This window comes from Peromyscus eremicus, chromosome 23 (genome assembly GCF_949786415.1).
Source record: "Peromyscus eremicus chromosome 23, PerEre_H2_v1, whole genome shotgun sequence".
Lineage (NCBI taxonomy): Eukaryota > Metazoa > Chordata > Mammalia > Rodentia > Cricetidae > Peromyscus > Peromyscus eremicus.
Window position 1 is genome coordinate 18,455,857 of NC_081438.1, and position 16,754 is coordinate 18,472,610.

Genomic DNA, 16,754 nt, shown 5'->3' on the forward strand with positions numbered 1-16,754 from the left:
TGTCCTGGGAGGTGGCTGGGGCACTTGCATCTTCTCCTAAGGCTAATGTGACAAATGGCCACAGACCAGGCTTGGAATGGCAGAAATTCACCCTTCCACAATACTGGGGGTCCGAGAACTGTGGTATCAGCAAAGGCCCTGGAAAACTGGGTTTCCTGTTTTTTGCAGACTGTCGGGGAATGGGTGTCCTGGACATTCAAGGTATCCTTCTCCCATAAGTTTCCATACTCCAACCTTCATCTCTGTCTGCACGTGACTTCTTTTTTAAAGTCCATCTGCTTCAGGGCCTGCCTGAAGATAGTTGTTAGTAATTACACCCGTGAAGATCGTTTCTGAATAAGGCCGGCCAACCTTAGATTGTGTGTGGACATGAATGGAGGCAGGGAGAGGCTCCCGATCAGGCCCCACCCAGGCTCTTTGGTAGAACTGATTCCAGCTGGTGCTCATCTATTACCGGCAGCTGCTGGGATCAGGGACGGAGCCCATTTGGGAGAATTTCTCCCTACCCCTATCAGCTGTGGCATCCACAAGGTTTGGCTGTGACCTGGTGGGCCAGCTCCATGCCTTCCTCTTCTTCCCCAGACCTGGGGACAGTGACAAACCCGTTGTTATTTGTCCCTGGATGCTCAGCTCCCTCTTGCTGTCTCCCTGACCTCTGTGAGGAAAACCCTTATTAAAAGACAACCGCGGAACCACCTGAAGGGAGTTTGTTTTCCCACTGGGCTTCTGATTGAGTCAGTGATTGCGGCTGCTTTGCTATGTACAAGAGATAAAGGTGATCTCAGCCGGGGTGAGTGGCTTTTGCATTTTATCTACACACCAGCAAAAAGGGGATCTGTGGGGCTGCGCCGCGCACTCTCGTAACATGGCTAAATTAAAATTCCCTTTAAAACCAGGAGTGGGGAAGGATAGCTGTCCCGGCTAAGTCAGCAAGCCTGACGTTCTTGCTTCCTGCAGTGCCTAGATTCTCCAGGGTCTCTCCCGCCCCGGCCCCTATCTTCCTACTGTGCCTGGTGGTTTGATTACCAAGCGCGGCTGGTGTCCCGTTTGATAATATTCCTCTGAGGGACCAATCCGCAAACCCTCGCATGCGCTGTTGCGTCCCTGCCACGCTCATTGAGGCCTGGAAAGGCAGGCGCCCTGTGATCCTGGCTGCGAGGTCTGGCTGCCAGAGATAGGAGCGTGCCCATACTGGGGCTGGGACGGGGAGGGGGAGGCTGTCGTTTCTGAGGGAAGAGGGCCTCACATCTGTGCCCCCACATGGGGCATAGGCAAGAGGGTAACCTCAGCTGGCGCTAACAGATGGTGATGTCATCCCCCCAGAAAAGCCATCTTAAGGCACCATACATACATATTTTTTTCCAGTCATATGCGTGACTATCATCCCCATCAAACCAGAGTCTTAGATGCTTTCTCTGTTCCATCTACACTGACTGTTGGACCAAGGGCCCTCGAATAAGTGGGAATCTGTGTCCTGTAAAGAGTATGAGATTTGTGTGCACAAGGGGAGTGTTTTTGCATGCTGCCAAGGGTTCTTCTATGGCTACCAATAATTACTGCGTAGATTCACACTCTGAGCCCCTAAATGGTTGCTTTAGGCATTGACATCAGGCTTGTTCAAGATTTTACAGCGTTATCAGCAACATCACTATGAGGATCTTTGTTTCAGCTCTCGGTGTTTTTTTTTTTTTTTTTTTTTTTTTTGTCTTGTTTTGTTTTGTTTTTCTGGCCATCTCCTTGCGCCGAGTTCTTCGTAAGAGAATTCAGATGTCAAAGGTCCCCCATCTTAAAGAACTTTCATGTACGTCGTCAAGGGATCCCACAGAAAGATGGTGGTTGTCTGTCCCACCAGCATGCTGCTGCTACCCTCTCCTTTAAAATTTTTATTTATTATTGTGTGTGTGTGTGCACGCAGAAGTCAGATGATAATTTTAAAAAATTGGTTTCCACCTTCCACCTTTACATATGTTCCAAGACTCGAACTCGGGTCATAGGACTTGCCCGTCTGTCACCGTTTAGGGCTGCGTTATCTTGCTGGCCCACTACTGCCTCTTAGACTTGGTGATGAGGTAAGACGGTCTGACGATAGTGTTCTACTTTGCCTCCGACTGAGTGGCACCATACATACATATTTTTTTCCAGTCATATGCGTGACTATCATCCCCATCCATTTATTCTTTATAGGTGCTGGCTAGAGTGATAGGAAGTCTTTCTATTTTGAAATTAACCTTTGTCAAAAGCAGTGTTCCTAGTTTGTCATCGATGCCTTCAATTTGCTTTTGAAACTCTTTAGGTTGATGGAAATTCTAAAAGTGTGTGTACAGCCACGCTCATCAGGCTTTTCCTTAATACTCTTTAATGGATCATCCTTTTTCATCCTAAGAAAGATTTACTTACATATGTATGTGTTTTTATGTATGTATCTATGTCAGTGCGTGGGCAGAAGCCAGAAGAGGGCATTGGGTCACTCTATGCTGGAGTTAGAGGTATTTGCAGGATATCTGCCGTGTGGGTAGGTGCTGGGATGTGGACTCTGTTCCCCAGGATTGTGTAGTAATCATTCTTAACCACTGAGCCATCTCTCCAGCCCTTCCTTCTTCATCCTTAGAGGGATTTGTCACCATAGATCTAAAGATTTATTTATTTTATTTTATGTGTATGAGTGTTTCGCCTGCATATATGTACATTCACCATGTGTATGCAGTGCTTGAAGGGGCCAGAAGAGGGCGCCAGATCCCCTGGAACTAGAGTTACAGAGAGTTATGAGTCACTATGTGGGTGCTGGGAATTGAACCCAGGTCCTCTGCAAGGGCAGCCAGTGCTCTTAATCTCTCCAGCCTCTTTTTTTTGTTGTTGTTGTTGTTGTTTGTTTGTTTTTGCTTTTGTTTTGTTTTTTTCTCTCTGCTACCTCTTTAAACCACTTTAGATGTACTTCCTAGATGAAGTTATACATTAGGGATTTTGATGAGCTTGCACTTAGTCTGAATACAAGTTATTGAATGCTTTGGCCTCTGCCTTTGATCTGAAATGTTGTGTGTATTAATCAGTCTTGGTCTTTCTGTCTTGTTCTAATAATGACCTATTTGATCCTTGCCAGTGACCTTTGCCTTAATAATTGCATGTGTATAATTTATAGATGTACAGTGTGGCTCCAGGCACTAAAGGCACCTTATTTAAGTACACTGTGTGCAGGCACGTGTATGATTTGTGTTATAAGTTTTTCTCTTATGTCCTTCTTCAGAGATGGCCACCTGCTATACTAGTCAGGATCCAGTCATGACACAGGGGCTACAGATCAATGAAAACAGAGAAGTTTAATACAAAGCATAAGAGACTAACTACTAAACACAGAGCATCCTAGGAATTGGGTGGGGTGGGGCGGCGACACTCAGCTCTGCTCAGAATTCATGGGCGATGTCTTTGCAGTGCCCTGTGGGACAAAGAAACGCTGGTCTTCTCGGGTCATGGGGATTCTCAGACACTGGGCCAGCAGGAAGCCCCCTTGGGTGCAGGTGTGAGCTACTACCAGTATCCAGGTGGTGCATGGCTTATAGAGAGAAGCTTGTCAGGCACTCAGACCATTCCTGCCAGAAGACCAAGGAAAAGTGGCCTCAGATAGGGTCAGCATATAGAGGTCAAGGGAAACCAGGTGTTCTGCTTGAAGCATCCCTGCTTCCCTACACCTGTGCTACTGTTCCTCCATCTGCAAGAGAGAACCAGCTCACCTGACTGCATTCCTGTCTTCAGTATCCCCATCCTTGGCCAGGGATGGATGGACATTCATTCACCTCCATGTTCCCATCGCCATCAGCAAAGCTTTAAGTATTTTCTGTTCACTTCCCCTGCCCCTGGCATTCACCCCCACAGTGTTGACTCCTTTACTCATTCACCAGCTAGATGATCAGATCTGAGCACAGATGCCCAAAGTCCAGATTTCCATCTCTGTGAGCACTCATCTCCTCCTCCCTGTAGGTGGCACTATCTGGGTAGAGGGAGTGTCCTCTCCCAGATGGAGCTGTTCTTCCATGCAAACAAGACATAGAACTTTCTGAGTCTTTGTCAAATAGCTCCAGGCCCTCATTTCAGCTAATCCTGTGGCCACCCCTTTAGTAGATTCACTTGAGGAGCTCTGTTATTTAGTATCTAAAGAATGAGCGAACTGTCCCACATTACCAAAGTCGGCCTTATTGGCCGTGACATGTTGTCTAAGCAGTATGGCTTTGAGCTTGATTTTTCTAGCATTTTGTTAGGATTTACAGCCTTTTAGATGGGGAAGGAGAGTGTCTTTGTTTTCTCTCTTGAACTGTTTGGGGAGGTGGATTAGACTGACATTAGAAATTATACTGTGGCTCGGTGGTGGTGGCACATGTCTTTAATCCCAGCACCCAGGAGGCAGAGGCAGGTAGATCTCTGTGAGCTTGAGGCCAGCCTGGTCTACAGAACGAGTTCCAGAACAGCCAGGGCTACATGGAGAAACTTTGTTTTAAAAAACAAAACAAAACAGTAACAACAAAAAGAGAGGAAGGAAGGAAGGAAGAAAGGAAGGAAGGGAGGAAGAAAGAAAGAAAGAAAGAAAGAAAGAAAGAAAAGAAAGAAAAAAGAAAGACAAAGAAGAAAGAAAGAAGGAAACGAAGGAAGGAAGGAAGGAAGGAAGGAAGGAAGGAAAAAAGGAAGGAAGGAAGGAAGGAAGGAAGAAAGAAAGAAAAGAAAGAAAGAAAAAAGAAAGACAAAGAAGAAAGAAAGAAGGAAAGGAAGGAAGGAAGGAAGGAAGGAAGGAAGGAAGGAAGGAAGAAATCACACTATGGCACTTTCTATCTCTTCCCGAGTGTCTAAAATGAGTGGTTTTCGAGGCTTGCTGTGTTCTGAGATCCTCCTCAGTGCCTCTATCTAGCCCCACATCACCCTCTCTTCTGCCCTAACCCCTGACTCAGCATGCGGTCTCTGCCCTGGGACGCTCCTTGACAAGTACAGCCACTGGGTTCTCAGGTGCTCCCAGCCACTGGCCTGTGTCAGCTTCTCTGGTGTTCAGGAGAGGCCTCCTACTGCTTCGGGCCACATCCTGGCCCTCCCACGTGCTGTGTGACCCAAAGCAAGCACCTGTGTCCTCTCTGTGCCTATGAGAGAATACAGACGATCTCATATTCAGATCTCAGGGCTGTGGGGATAAACTTTCCCAAACTTAGCTTCCCCAATGAGAGTGTGTATCTCTAGGTTCCACAGGATAAAAGTGTTCGAAATACTGATTCCTTTTGAGGTTTGATGGGAAAAATCTATCCCAGGCCTCACTCCTGACTTTTAGTGGCTGTTTGTCATCCTTGATGTACCTTGGTTTGCAGCTACGTCCTTCGATCTTGCCTCTGTCTCCATACCCTCACGGAATTCTTGTCTGTGCCCTAATTTGATTTGATTTTTATTTTGAGACAGGTCTAATGTATCCCAGGCTGGCCTTGAACCTGACAGTACTGCTTCAGGGTAACTGTGGACAAGGGGCCATCCTTATGACCCCACAGCAACAATGACATCTCCAATGGCAGTTTCCAAATGAGCCACCAGCCTGAGCTCTTGGGGGCTAGGCTAGCAGAGGACATAGCTCGTCTATACCACCTCTCAATGGGGCTTTGGGGAAATCAGACGGGGTCATATGTGTATGATATCAAGAGTGGCTGGTGCCTGGGTGGTCTTGGACACCGCCAGCTGCTGTTGCTTTTGTTGGTAGCAGACCCCTAGACCGGAAGCCTATTCTGAGACACACCCACTGCTGTCCCAGCTTGGAAGGAGTTCTCCCCTTCCCCTCCAGGGTCCTGTTGCCTTTGGCTTTGGCAGATAAATGCACAACTTGACCTCTTACTACTGTTTCATGCCTCCTTCTGAGCTAGCGCTCTGTCCCTCAGTCCCCAACAGATACTGATCTAATCATCATGAAATCCTGTGTGAGCATTCCTTCTGTTCTCTCCTTCCTTACCCTACATCCCTTCCCTCCTCCCTCCCTCTCCTCCTCCTCCACCACCACTTCCAAGAAAACAGTACCTGGAGCTGGGCCTAGAGCACAGACCTGTCACTCCAGCTGCTCAGAAGGCTGAGGCAGGAGGGTTGCAAGTTCAATATCTGCCTGGCCTGCAGAATGAGTTCCAGGCTAACCCAGGGTACATAGTGAAACTCTGTTTCAAAATAAAAAGTGGGAAGGTCTGGGGATGTAGCTCAGTGGAAGTGTGTTTGCCTATGTATGAGGACCCAGGTTCCAGTCCAATACTGAGGGTGGGAGAGGGGAGGGGAGGGGAGGGAAGAGCCAATCACCAACTAACCATTGAAATTACTTGTGACCAAAGCACCAAGATCTTTATGGGCAGAACAATCGACTTTTCTAAGCCTCCTGTAAAGAGCACATGCCACCCTTCTGCATTTCAAGAAACCACCGCGTGTCGCCCAAATGTCCCCTGTCTTAGGTAGGCACCTTTCTCCGCAGTGGCAGACGGAATGTCCCCTGGTGCTGGCGGATGAAAGGTGAGCATTTCTGAGCCCAGGAAAACGTACGCCAGCAGTTGAGTTTCCTTGTCCGAGTGAGCAGACTGACTGAACATTGAACCTGAGAGCCAAGATCTAATGATGTAGATCCTTTCATCCTGGCTGTGACTCTGGGCTTCTCCCTGTTCTGTATGAATGGGGGTGCAGGGTCCGGCCAGCAGCTGTCTGCAAGCATCAAGAGGGACTCCGCTGACTAGAAATGAAGGGCTGCAGCCAGGAAAGGGTTAAGCTCAGGGCTTTGCAAACTGGGGCTTCCCGACACACTCCACCCTTCACTCTCCTGGGCACTTCTTGTCAGGTGAAATAACCAGGGAGACATGTGGCATCTGATACCCTTTTTGTCAACTAGCTGGGGAAAAAAAATGTCATCCCAAGAACACCCAACACTTCCGGTCTTAATTTGATACGTCTCCCCCCTTTGGATGAGTGGCCTAGTGATCACCTCAGTTGGGTTCTGCAATCCCTAGATTAAAATAACAGGATGGTAGCTGGGCATGAAGACCCATGCCTGTAACCCCAACACTTTGGGAGGCTGAGGCAGAAGAGTATTGCAAATTGAAGGTGAGGCTAGCCTGAGCTACATGCTGAGATCCTGTCTCCAAAAAGCAATCAATATGTGGGCTGGAAAAGTGGGTCTATGGTTAAGAACACTTGCTGCTTCTCCAAAAGTCCCAAGTTGTATGCCCAGAATCCATGCTGGGTGACTCACAACCACTTGTAAGTCCAGCACCACAGGACCATAGGCCCTCTATGACCTCCATGGGCAATGTACTCAAATGCACAAATGCTTGCACACATACACACACACACACACACACTTAAAAATAAAATCCTATTAAAAATCAATAAATAGGGGTAAGAGCTATGAATCAGTAGTTTAGAGTGTTTTCTGCTCTTATAGAGGCCCCAGGTCAGTTCCCAGCACCCACATAATGACTCACAACTGTAACTTCAGTTCCAGGAGATCTGGTGCCCTCTTCTGACCTCCACAGGCACTACACATGCACGTGGTACACACACATGCATGCCGAACAAACACTCATACACATAAAATAAATACATTTAAAAAAATCAATAAGTAGCTTCAGAGGAAGAATCCAGAAAACACTGTTAACACAGATGGTATGTGCTGGTTCCCTTTAGAACTCTCATAAAATACAACTGTAGATCTGTAACTCACCGGTGTGTGGGACCTCACTTAGCTCCATGTTACCAGTCACTGACTCGTCACAAGACTCCATGGCTGCAGTCTGTGAAACTGAGCTGCTGAGATGTGTGATGGTTAGTCTCATGGCCTTGGTGTGACCTAGAATAAGCTGGGAAGAGAGTCTTAGTGATGTAATATTTCCATCAGATTGGCCCATGGGTGTGTCTATGGAGGTTGTCTTGATTCTGTTAATTGATGTAGGAGGACTCAGCCTGAAAGTAGGGTTCCCTGAGTTTGGATCCTGCATTCTATAAGAGAAGAGAAATCAAGTGGAATGTTAAGTATGACTGTATTTATCCTCTCTCTGCTTGACCTTGGATGTGACCAGCTGTTTCCAGCTCTAGCCCTGACTTCCCCAGACAGACAGACAGCAACTTGGAGTTGTAAAAGCTTAATAAGACCCCTCTCTCTTGAAGTTGCTGATGTTGCAGCAAAAGGAAATGGAGCTGAGACAATGAGGACATTTAAGTGTCCTGCAGCACCCAGTTGATAAAGTTATACCATTCTTGTGGGGTTCACGTTGAACATACTAATTTTATTGTTAATTAAGTGGAGCAGGAGGGGATGGTTGTTGGGAGAAATAAAGGCTTGCATAGTCTCAGCCTGTTAGGGAAATAATGGCTTCCACTTTAGGAAGTGAGAACTGATCTTGGGGAGAGAGAGAGATGCCAGTTTCAATCACTTGAGCCAAAAGAAAGTGGAAACCCAAGTTCAAGGGAGAGAGAGGATGCTCCTCCCCCCCCCACACACATACTTCCTAAAACTTTGCCTTCCCTAGTAATGTTTGTTTCTTGCTAAAAATCTTTTAATGTTTAATGCCACTCCGGAGACACTGCACTTTCCCAAGGAAAACTGAGTGTATAAAGAATTACAGTCACGCCGGGCGGTGGTGGCGCACGCCTTTAATCCCAGCACTCGGGAGGCAGAGGCAGGCGGATCTCTGTGAGTTCGAGGCCAGCCTGGGCTACCAAGTGAGTTCCAGGAAAGGCGCAAAGCTACACAGAGAAACCCTGTCTCGAAAAACCAAAAAAAAAAAAAAAAAAAAAAAAAAAAAAAAAAAAAAAAAAGAATTACAGTCACTTGTGTCTGCCAATGACATTCCAGTGCCACCCTTGGCCCTGTGATGGGCTCCAGCTTTCTTAAATGGGGCCAGGCTGTGTCAAAATTACCACATGACTCCAGCAACATGGAAAGACCCTGAAAGCCCAAATCATAGTTCACCCAGCCCGGAGCATCTGGGGATGCCATCCTCTTCCATACCTGCAGCGATGGACCCAGAAAAGCATCCAATATGTACTGGTCAGCCCTTGGCTTGTCCATTACAGTAGGTCTAAACTACCGCCAGGGATGTTGAGTATTCCAGATACCTGCCCAATTCTGCTGGTGCCAAGAGGGCTCAGAAGGGTGTATTGCCATCATGAGAGATTATTGGGAAGGGAGCAGGAGAAGGAGGAGGAGGAGGAGGAGGAGGAGGAGGAGGAGGAGGAGGAGGAGGAAGGGGAGATGGTGGTGATTGTCAAACCAGAAAACCACTGGCCCTGGAAAGCAAATCTGAAACCCAGGTGTTTTCAAGTCCCCTCTGGTCCTGACTCCAACATAGAACCTGACTGCTGGAAGAGGAGCTCCGTGGGGGAAATTGTTAGATTGTGTGTGCGCATGCAAGTGCACTTGCCTGTGTGTGTGCACTTGTGGAAACCAGTCACTCTCCACCTTACCTTTTGAGATCAGGTCTCTCACTGAATCCCGAGTTCCCCCATTTTGGCTAGCCAGGATGACCAGCAGACTTCAGGGATCCACGCACTGCGTCTTCCTCGGCGCTGGGATTACAGATGCGCCCTGCACCCAGCTTTTCCAAGGGTGCTGGGGATTCCACTTCAGGTCCTCAGGCCTGTCCACCTTATGGACTGAGCCATCTCCCCAACTCCCTCCCCAGGGTTGGGGAGGGGGAGCTCTTAACAGAACAGCGGGCGGCCGGCTTGGCTTTCCCAGACCTTCACCAGGTGTCCCCTACTGTCAAGCGGTTAATGAAAGGATAGACTTCAGGTTTTCTCAGGAGCTGCCACAGGAGGACAGGTGAATGTTGGTGTCACGTACACAGCAGAGGGGCACCTGACAAAGGGCTGTGGCAGAGGTAGAGGTATATTGCCACCAAAGCCATCACAGAGCCTGAAACAAGTCACATGGTCCCCAACCCTCAGAAGGGCGGCGTAGCCCTGTCATAGAGCTCTGTGGCAAATATGGTACCTGAAAGTACAGTCCCCCTCGCTCTGCCTGCACCCCCAGGGATGTCTTCCACCCCACGGTGTAGAATGGAGTCAAGAAGGCCAGGAGAAGACAGCTTTGAATCGCCTCAACTCAGAGTTCTCATACTTTAGCCTTGACTTTAGGGAGCAGGGGTAGGTACATTCCAACCTGGTTTTTCTGGACTTTGACCCTGTGCTGGCAAGGCTTGCTTCTGACTTCCCTTTCTCCTCTTGCCCCGCCCCATCACGAGCCATTTAAATAACATTGTTCAAAGGCTTTGATGATCTCACTGTTTATCTTTCCAAAGAAGCTGAGCGCAGACGACTCTCATCATATTTATGTAGCTTTAACCCCAGCGACCCACCAGAGAGCCCAGCAGGTTCCCGCTTCACAAACGTCCCCCCTGTAGGGAAACAGCCCAGGGCCAGCACAGCCCGCCTCTGGAAGCTGGGCCTGAACCTATGAAGCTTTTATCCTGCACGGATGGGCACAGGAGCTGTGAAACCCTGGGAAGAGTGGTTCCACACCCTTTTTCAAAGCTCAGCCTCAGTGGGCTGAATGCCTGGCTTCCAAGGGTCATCACCAGGAACTTGATTTGGTGGGACATGTTCGTAACGTTAACAATGAACTTGACATGTCAGTGGGGCCTCTAATACACCATAGCTGATGTCTGTGTTCTGTAGTACTGGCTTTAAAATGGAAATAAGCTCCAAGTTTTGAATCACACTTCAAAATTCAAAAGGCATTAAAAAAAAAAAAAACACGTATAGTGTGAGCAGCAAAAATGACTGCCATTGCCTCAATCCAGGGTATCGGTTTTTCTAGAACTACAGATTCCTATGCAGTGTGCATAACGCACATGCACTATGTCTCTAAGTTCATGGCTAAAGAGAGGCGCGTGCGTGAGAAAAAAAAGAAGATGGTCCAAAAAGCAGGCAAGAGAGAAGAAGAGAGAATAGAGTAGAGTAGATAGGATGGGAGGGAAGGATTGAGAGAAGTTTGCCAAAGAGGTCACTTAGCACAAAGCAATGTGCAATTGCTCAACTGTGTACTGTTTCATGATGAAGACGCACCTACATGTAGCTTTTTAATGACTGAAGATTGCCGTGGCGCGTACCATAACTTACACTAACTTGCATACTACCCACACAGCTGGGTATGTCTGTGGTTGCCACACATCCTGTTCTCCTGACACTTGCTTTTTCATAATTCATTCTTTCTCCTTAGGGGCTGATGGGCAGAGTCGCCCTTAAAGTGAGTTAATGAAAGCCAAATTTGAACTGCACTCACAGGTACCGTGATTTGAATAAGAAATAGCCCCCCATAGGCTCATGTGCTCAGACACACGGTCACCAGTAGGTGGCACTGTTTGGGAAGGTGACGGAACCTTTAGGGAGTGGAGCCTTGTTGGAGGTTGTCAGGCTTTTCCCTGTGGAGTCAGTGGTGATAGTGTTTGTATTTCTTGTTATGTGTATATGTATTTGTTTGTAGTGCAAAAGTTAAGTATGTCACTGGGAGTGGGCTTTGGGGATTTATAGGCCGGCAATGCTGAACTTCCTGTTCTCTCTCTCTCTACTTCCTGTATGCAGATAAAAATGTGGCTAGGCAGTACTGCCCGGTGCTTTTGCTGCCTGTTGCCATGTCTTGCCCTCCAGGAGGACTCTCTCTCTCTCTGGAACCATAAGCCCAAATAAACCGTTTCTTCCTAAGTTGCTTTTGGTTATAGTGTCGTAGGACAGCAACAGAAGAGTCACCAATCTAGACATCTAATGGCGTCAGCTTAGCTCTGTCAGGGTGTTTTTCCTTCATTTGAAATAGCAAGTGTCCAGTGAGGAAGGGAGAGTAGTTGGTGCAGTAAAGAAGTAAGAAGAAGAATGAGAACAAGGCCATATCTAAGGAAACATTTTAAAAGCCTCATAGCATTCATAAATGTACGTGTGATAACGTTCAACTATATCTGTGAAAATATCGTCATTTGTTTTTAAGGGTCTCTCTTGATGGGCAACTCATTCTCTATCCCAGTCACACTCCTATGTGTGACTAGGTGTCTAGGGTCTTTTGCCATCTCTGCTGGTCCATCCTGGGATGCCCATGTCCCCTATCTTTTGTCTGTCTTGAACTCCCGATACACCAAGGCAGGCCTTCTCACAGTAGGGTCTCTGCACCTTCAGCATCACCCAGCACCTGCTGGAAATACACAATGTGGTCCAGGCCTGACATGCTGAATTCATACTACGGGGCAGGGCTGGTACATCAGCATGTAGCCAGCCACGGCTGTTCAGATTCTTTTTCCTGGAGGAATCACTGAGCTCTGAGGCTCAGCTTACCACCTCTTCATTCTCAGGGTGACTCACTTAAGGCCACAATCTTCAATGGCCTTAGTGTAGTAGCCCTGAAGTCTTTACCTAGTTTGAGCGCCACACATGTGGGTATGTTCCTCAGCAGTCACTCTACCTGACTGATGCCTGTCCCCTCTTGGTTTTGGCAGAAATGCTCAATTGGGGATGTCCAAAGTAAAAGTAGATACAGGTAGGATGTATGACTAAAATTATTTTTTTAAGCAAAGAGAACAAATTAAGCACATTCTCTCTCTCTCTCTCTCTCTCTCTCTCTCTCTCTCTCTCTCTCTCTCTCTCTGTGTGTGTGTGTGTGTGTGTGTGTGTGTGTATGAGTGTGTGTGTGTGATGTTGGAAATGGAATCCAGAGTCTCTCACATGCTAAGCAAACATTCTACTATTGAAGTACACCCCAGTTCAAGATTAAGCTTTAACCATACAATGAGCCTTTAGTATCCAAAGGGGGTTGGTTCTATGTGGGAGTCCATTTTCAGGTTTCCTAGCAGCTTTACCCAGCAGGTCTGCATAGAGAGGATGATTGGACCACGGGCCTGAGTGCAGGTGTCTGAGATGGTCTACACTGGGCTGTGCTGGTGGGGAGGTCTTTTGCTCCTCCCTTGGCATCTCTATAAAAACCCTAGGGCAGAGACAGTCAGGGCCCAATGGAATAGGTTCCAGGCCCTCTCCAGGCTGTTCTGTGTTTTCTGTTTCTCCCCCCTCTAAATCCTTTTATCTAATATTTCCTGCTGCTCCTACTCGAAAGCACTCTGGGGAAATGTAGGGGTGGTGCGTAGCCCCCACCCCACAGTTCTGAAACTCTTCATGAATATGAAAATCCTCAGATTCTCAGGTCCTCGTGGGAATGGTGTCTCACGTGCCTTATGGGATTGAGGTTCATCTATAGATTGCTTAGTAATCTATAGATTACTTAATATGATGTAATTCTATGTGATCAGCTGCACTGTATGATCATGGCGTAACAAGGAAAAAGACAGCAGTGCTCAAAATTATTCTAAGATTGGCTGCATCCATAGGTGTAGAGCCCATGAGTGACAGGGAATATTAGTTGGTCTTCTTTCACTATGATGAATTACCATCATTAAAAGCATCATAGAGAAGAAAAGGGCTTACTTTGACCTACAGTTTGAGTGACAGAGCCCATCACGGCAGGGATGGCAAAGCAGCAGGGGGCAGGAAGTGAACAGATTGCCCTACACCACCCACAGGAAGCACAGAGTGAGAGTAGGAAGTGGGTTGAGGCTATAAACTCTCAAAGCCCACCCCCAGTGATACGCTTCCTCTAGCAAAGCTCCGCCTCCTAAAGGTTCCATAACCTCCCCCCAAGCAGCGCCACCTACTGGGGACCAAGTGTTCAAACACCTGAGCCTGAAGGGGACATTTCTCATTTCAAAGCACCACAGGAGGACTGGCTGGATTAGAGTGTGTTTGAGTCACAGCACCCCAGAGGCTGTGGTCAGCCATCTGAATGCTCATTCCTGCTGTGAGAATCTCAGACAGATCCCGAAACGTGATATATATGCCTAGTCCAACCTTGGAGCTTGGTCTATGCAGGATACCTGCAGGTGGCCTGCAGAATCCCAGCATCCCTCAGGACTTGGACATTGTGGTATCATGCCACCCTCCTACCCCCCAGCTAGCCAACTTCTTACACTTAGAGGTTAAGTAGCAGCTCCTCTGCTTGCCAGCTTCCAGAACAAGAATCCATTTTGTTATCATTACTGTTTTGGACCTGGAACTTACTATGTCGACCAAGGTTGGCCTTGAACTCACAGAGATCCACCTGCCTCTGACTCCCAAGTGCTGGGATTAAAGGCGTGTGCCACCATACCAGCCTTGTTTCCTGTTTTGTGTTGTTTTGTTTGACAAGCTCTTGCTAGGTAGCCCCTGGCTTGCCTGGAACTACCAATCCTCCTGCCTTAGCTTTCCAAGTGCTGAGGTGCTACCATACATGTAAAAGTATAGTTGTACCTAATAACTGATGTGTTTAGGGTTCTGGTCAGCTGTTGATATAGAAAAAGATTGAAAATTACAGTGCTTTCCTAGGTCCTCTCTGGGTATTTCTAAAACTTGAGCTTCATGGCATCAGACGCACACGTCATTGGGAGAACTAAGGCATTGCCCGGCCGCTGTGGTAACACTTCCCAGGTATTTAGAACTGGCCGTTTGGTGCTTCGGGTACCAAGGCGTTCCACCCTCCACAAGGGTGCTGTCATTACTTCCTTCTACGGCTGTCCATTCAGGACCAGATTGTTCCTGGAGGAGCTGGAAGTATCAGTTTCTTGCTTTACGGCACCATCTACTGGCACCCTTGTGGAACAGCTTGTCACCCCTGGAAAGTTGTTAGAGCTGGTTTTTCAAATTATGACTTCTAGTGTTAAAAAAAAGTGGAAGTTCTGGGCGCGCTGGCACAGGTCTATAATCCCAGAATTTGGGGGGCAGAGGATCACTGCAGGTTCGAGGCCAACCTGGCCTTCATAGTGAGGTCAAAGCCAACCGGAGCTACATAGGGAGACCCTATCTCAAAAAAAAAAAAAAAAAAAAAAAAAAAAAAAAAAAAAAAAAAAAAGAAAAAGAAAAAAAAGAAAAGAAAGAAAGAAAGCCATTATGAAACTATTCCATTCTTCAAACTGCTCTTTGCTCCAAGTGTCTTGGCATTTCTTACTAACTTTCTTTTTCTTTTTTTTTTTTTTTTGGCTTTTCGAGACAGGGTTTCTCTGTAGCTTTGCTCCTTTCCTGGGACTCACTTGGTAGTCCAGGCTGGCCTCGAACTCACAGAGATCCGCCTGGCTCTGCCTCCCGAGTGCTGGGATTAAAGGCGTGCGCCACCACCGCCCGGCTCTTACTAACTTTCTAAGAGTGAGTGAGATTGCCTTTTTTCCCCCTTTCCCTACATACGCCAGGTTAGTTTTGCGCCCCCTGGCCCCCCAGCCTCAGCATCCAGAATGATGTTATAACTGGCTTTCTCCCTCATACCCCAAATATGCCAACACTTTTAAAAAGTGCCAACACTTTTAAAAACTCCTTTCTCCCTTACCAAGTTTACTGAATCTGGGATGTATGGAAATCTCTAGTTTTTAGAAGTTCCTCCAATGGCTCTTTGCACTCAGGCTAGCATGGGAAACCCTGAATCTAGCCTGTCCCCTTCACTCAATAGGAGACTATAGGGCTGCAGAACCATCACCCCGCCCCCTCCCAGCTCCTGGCAAGTATACGCTCTCAATAATAAATGTAAGATGGCAATCTGCTTTGTAAGTGGAACTTTTAAGTAAACCTGAGAGAAAGAACTCCATATGCCTACAGGTTGAATATTCCTACTCTGTAAACCCCGAGTCTAAAGTGCTCCAAAAATTAAAAAAAAAAAAAAAAAAAAACCTCGAGACACTGACCTGATGCTGCTGGTGGGGAATCCCACAGATGATCTCCCGAGATGGCCCAGAGTGCAGATGCACTAAAAACCTGGCACAAAATCACCTGTGGCTGTGTCTAAAGTGAGCTTGAAACATGAGTGAATTTCATGGCTTGACTTTGTTCCCACCTCCAAGATAACCAACCTTGGTTTGTATATGCAAGTATTTTGTTAGTAAAAATTTATCCCAAATCCCAAACAGATGCCAAGCACACTGGAGAAGAAACGTCCATGTCCCTTCTTTATTTAGCTAACTCAACACAACATGTCAGGAGCCATCTTGATTCTCGGGTTGGCAGGTTCCTGCTGGAGCTAGCTTGCCATTGTAGGGAGGTCAGGCATTATTGTATATCCCAAATCATGTTGCTTGAATGACACTGCTATATTTTATTTATTTTTTTTATAATTTATTGATTTTATATGCATTGGCGTTTTGCCTGCATGTCTGTGTGAGGGTGCCGGGTCCCCTAGAACTGAAGTTATAGACAGTTGTGAGTGCCACCATGTGGGTGCGGGGAAATTGAACCCAGGTTCTCTGGAAGAGCAGTCAGTGCTCTTAACCACTGAGCCATCTCTCCAGCCCGGTATTTTATAATGTTCCCATTGGTTTTAACTGGAATGGGCGTTGACTCCCTGAGGAAACAGGCTGGTAACGAGAGCACCTAGCTCAGGCTGGACTCAGAACAGCTGCTTATGGATCACGTGCAAATGCTTAGAACAGAGGGTCCCACCTGATTGTGCCAACTCAATTGCATCTGTAGGGGATGGGGCACAGGGTGACTCTTGACCTGTCCTGTGGTGATACTGCAATCAAGTGGCGAACCTGCCCCCTCTTAGCGGGCACGCACCGGCCACCTACTTCGAGAATTTGGAAAATTAAGCTATTGACTTATCCTTTAGGCTTTAATTCAAATCTCACATTTCTAAGGGGGTGAGATGACTTGTGATTTTTTTTTTTTTTTAAGGCTCAGCCAAAGCTGGTAGTCCATCTCTTTGCAGGACGCTGGAAGGCCACCTG